Source organism: Gymnoscopelus microlampas, assembly GCF_963454915.1.
Source record: "Gymnoscopelus microlampas genome assembly, chromosome: 2".
NCBI lineage: Eukaryota > Metazoa > Chordata > Actinopteri > Myctophiformes > Myctophidae > Gymnoscopelus > Gymnoscopelus microlampas.
Window position 1 is genome coordinate 56,543,251 of NC_139939.1, and position 5,000 is coordinate 56,548,250.

At 39.1% G+C, this 5,000-nt stretch overlaps 1 protein-coding gene across 6 annotated transcripts in view; it reads right to left on the reverse strand.

Annotated features, from left to right (window-relative positions):
• The window catches only part of tenm3 (teneurin transmembrane protein 3), a 663,973-nt gene that overhangs the window by 97,979 nt on the left and 560,994 nt on the right, over nucleotides 1-5,000 (reverse strand). The window lies entirely within an intron of this gene.

Sequence of the window (5,000 nt, forward strand, 5' to 3'; positions counted from 1 at the left end):
TGTGTGTGTGTGTGTGTGTGTGTGTGTGTGTGTGTGTGTGTGTGTGTGTGTGTGTGTGTGTGTGTGTGTGTGCGCGCGAGTGTGTGCTTTTTGTGTAGAAGTGTCTTTTTACTTTTAAGAAAATGAGCTGCACACAAATAACAAGACGAGAGAGGAGAGGAGAGGAGAGGAGAGGAGAGGAGAGGAGAGGAGAGGATGAATAATTCACACAACCACAAAATGACAAACCAAAACATTCTGCATCTCAAGTTGTGTCAGTGGTGGAAAAAGTACTCAAATATTTTACATCCTAAAGTATATGTATTTAAGGCCAGAAGAAGCATGTAAGTTGGTGGTTCTCAAAAATTTTCATGTCAAGGACCCCAAAATGAATATGTACTTGGCTGCGGACCCCATCTGAAAAATATGTAACACCAGGGACCCCCCATACAAGATTTGTGTTGATAAAATGTTTCATAACCATTCCTCATTTTCAAATGTGTCACATTGTTTAACAAAAAAAAGGGGTAAAAAGAAAAAAGGAAATCTACAAGCTTCACAATGCACCGCATCGCGACACGTGAAGCTTGTAGCTCTGCTATTTTCAAATAGTCGATGTGTATATTATAAGCAAGGGATAATGTACGGGGAGGTGGCCATTATTGAAAATCAAAGCCCGGCTGAAGGGCTTTAATTTTCAATAATGACCACCTACCCATATATTATCCCGCTTATTACACGGCTACTTGTTAATAAATAAATAAATAGATAAATTGACCCAAAAGGTACAACAACACAAAGTATTTCCTTGCTTACGGCAATGTAAGTATTCCATAAGTATTGGGCTGGGGGACAAGTTGCTGCCTCGGATAACAAATGACAATAGACCAGAAGGTAACCGGAAGACTCGCCCCAAAATACGCGCGCCCCATTCTATATACCGTAGGATTTGCCTATAATACTGCCGTATTTGCCCCGGGGCGACTGTGTTTTGGGGCGAGTGTTTTGGTACTCTTGCGTTGTTGCGCCACGATAAACAAGGAAGTGTAGAGGATCAAACAGAATCACTTGTCGGTTATTGCATCATCTATTTCTCACTTCAAATGCTTTCAAAAACATTCTTGAGAGCAACGTTTAGTTGTACATGACATGGTGTGTTTGTTTACATGCATGGCTGTCATGTTGGATTACAACATAAAACCAAGCAGCACAGGTTGATATGAGCAGGTGCTCTGAGTCTCTGATTAGACAGGTTGATATGAGCAGGTGCTCTGAGTCTTTGATTAGACAAAGGTCTGTTATTGAGCTCATTCGTCATTATTCACTGACAGCACACCGCTGAATTCAGCGATTGACCAATCAGGATCAAGCATTTTGTTACAAGTAAAAGTAAGGTATTCAAAATACAAAAGTATTGGTATCAAAATGTACCAAAAGTAAAAGTACTCATTACGCAGCAATGTGTAAAATGTATAAGCTTGTAGACCGGCTATTTTCAAATTGTCAAAGTATATATACTGTATATAAGTGGTTTTGTAATAATAATCAAAATCTACAAAGTAACTAGTAACTAAAGACATCAAAAAATTGTAGTGGAGTAAAAGTACAATATTTGCCTCTGAGATGCAGTGGAGTAGAATTATCCGCTACACTACAGAATTATCGGAAATTGGAAATACTCCAGTAAATCAACAGTACCTCAAAATTGCACGTAAGTACAGTACTTGAGTAAAAATACTTTGTTACTTTCCACCACTGGTCCCCGGGCCCCACTTTGACAACCACCCTATATGTACTGGATCTGAAACATTAAATATAGGTCTTCTTCTTCTTCTGCATGGTGAATAATGATGGCGTCGGAGCGCTGCCTCCTGCAGTCCAACCCCAGTCAGCACACGGCCAATCAATATGTAATGGAACTGGAGAACGCAGCGCTATCCATATCATATCGCTGTTGCCGGGCAGAATAACCTCCTATCTCCCATATTGTATGTTTTTTCGTGTTTTTTTTTTGTAAATTAACCAGTGGTGTAAAGTAACTAAGTACATGTACTCAAGTACTGTACTTAAGTACACTTTTGAGGATTTTAATTTTACTTTACTGGAGTATTTCCCATTTGCAATACCTTTACTTCTACTCCACTACATTTTAGAGGCAAATATTGTACTTTTACTCCAAAACATCTCAGAGGCAAATATTGTACTTTTACTCCAAAACATCTCAGAGGCAAATATTGTACTTTTACTCCATTACAATTATTTGACAACTTTAGTTACTTTGCTGATTTAGATTATTATATCACAAAACATACTTTAACCATTTCAGCCCTGTATACATTTCGGCCATTTGAAAACAGTAGATCTACAAGCTCACAATGCGTCGCGACGCGACGCATTGTGAGCTTGTAGATCTGCTACTTTTAATGCTTTTTGAATTTGAATCGTGAAAAGTAACAGTTTTGGAACATATGAGGTTTCCACCCGACAGAGAGACGATATGCTGAGGGAATGCAAAAAAAATACATCCCATAATGTGTGCAATAATCTGCTCCAAACACAGAGAGAGAGAGAGAGAGAGAGAGAGAGAGAGAGAGAGAGAGAGAGAGAGAGAGAGAGAGAGAGAGAGAGAGCGAGAGAGAGCGAGAGAGAGAGAGTGTGTACTGTATGTCTAGGGATATTCCTGCTTGCTTGTTAAGGTAAGATTGTGCGCGGGTTCAAATCCCGGTCAGGACATGTGTTAGTGGTGCCTGTCATCCTATACACCTTGAAAAGGATGAACTTGGCCTTAGTTTGAACCCGTACTTTACAGGTCCGCTTGTAACTGGAATAGCTTCATAGAACCACACCACACACGCACGCACGCACGCACGCACGCACGCACGCACGCACGCACGCACGCACGCACGCACGCACGCACGCACGCACGCCACGCACAACACACACACACACACACACACACACACAGAAACAGAAAACAACATTTGATGTGAAACGTGACCCTCATGTCAGGTCTACATGGATCTGAAATATCTGATACTATTGTTTTCACCACTTAAAGCTGCTCTCTGTAACTTTACTGTTTTAGCCCAGACTTGAACCCAGGTCTCCTGTGCAAGAGCTGAATTGTTTTTGTGTGGAAAAATATTGAATCATTTAGATATTTTCTTTAACAACATTTTCTCTTCTGGGGGTCCCTAGCACAAAACATTGTCATTTATTATTTGTTTTTTATTTATTAATTATTTGTATTATTATTATTTATTTTATACACTTCGATGCCAGGTTAGTTCATGGAAGCCAGGATTTGTGATACCCAACTATCTAACAGAACCAAACCACCAAAACCAACGTTATAACCATAATTTTCTATTGAATTTTTTGAAAGCTTTCCATAAATATCATATTATATCTTTGGTACGGTGGTGATGATGAAGCTCAGAGGAACGGTGGTTCGCTGGAACATTACAACGCTGCGGGCGACTCTGCCATCGCTTAACCCATTAAGACCGGGAACGCATCTGTGTAACCACCGCATCCATATTTTATACTTTGGCTATTCAAAAATAGCAGATCTACATGCTCATAGGGCAGCACCGAGTGCTTGAGCTTGTAGATCTGCTATTTTTGAAAAATCTCGATTTTTTTTTTTTTGTACACATTTTTAACTCAAATCTTTGCTTCTGGGGGTCCCTGGAACAACATCTTTTGAGATGGGGGTCTGCGGCCAAATACATAATACATATTTACCTTGACATGAAAACAGTTTGAGAACAACTGATATTTAGCAACATACGTTAGAATCGGCCAAATTGCACACATTTTCAAGATTTTTCTAAAATAGCAGATCTACAAGCTCATAGCGCGGCACTCGGTGCCGCGCTATGAGCTTGTATATCTGCTATTTTTGAATAGCCAAATGAATATTAAAATGACACAGATGATGCGTTCCCGGTCTAAAAGGGTTAAGAGCAAACATCACATTTCAGGAAATGCGAAAAAATGTCAGATTATGGCTTAGGTGGTCAACAACATAATACTGCATGGAATTTGTGGTGTGTGAGTGTGTGTGTGTGTGTGTGTGTGTGTGTGTGTGTGTGTGTGTGTGTGTGTGTGTGTGTGTGTGTGTGTGTGTGTGTGTGTGTGTGTGTGTGTGTGCGTGTGTGTGTGTCCTTCCATTACTGAATCTTGATCTCTCTCCACAGCCTCTATCCAGCCAATCAAGACAAAGAACTCACTTATGTGGTGAAAGAGGAGAGCTATAATACCCAACGGTGGAAGTAGTATACTCTCATTTTGTACTTAAGTATAAGTATCAATACCACCATGTAGAAATACTCTGTTACTAGTAAAAGTCTGGTATTCAAATATATACTTGAGTAAAAGTGCAAAAAGTATTGGCATCACAATGTACTTAAAGTATCAAAAGTAAAAGTACCCATTATGCAGAATGTCCCATTTCACAAGTTTTCAAATTTTAAAGTATTTTGAAAATATCAGATCTACAAGCTCACAACGTGTCGCACCGTGACGCGTTGTGAGCTTGTAGATTTGCTATTTTCAAATGGCCAAAACGTATACAGGGCTGAAGTGCTTAAAGTATATTTTGTAATAATAATCAAAATCGGCAAAGTAACTAAAGTTTTCAAATAACTGTAGTAAGAGTAAAAGTACGACATTTGCCTTTGAGATGTAGTGGAATAGTAAAAGTACTGAACATTGGAAATGCTCCAGTTAAGTAAAAAAAACATACCTCAAAATGTTAGTACTTGAGTAGATGTACTTTACTTTAGACCACTGCCCAAAGTTGTATATTGAAATACATCACGATGGAATGTAGGTAAAATCATAAGCATGTGATAAATGTCTGTTATCGGCTTTCATGAAAAGGAAATCCTATTTAAAGAAGGTGTAAGTGATATTTATGTTGTTAAAATATGTGATAAACATCGATCAGGCGACAGCAAATTGATTCAGAAGAGCTGCTGCTGCCGGAGTCCTTACTAACACTAAGAAAGTGGAGC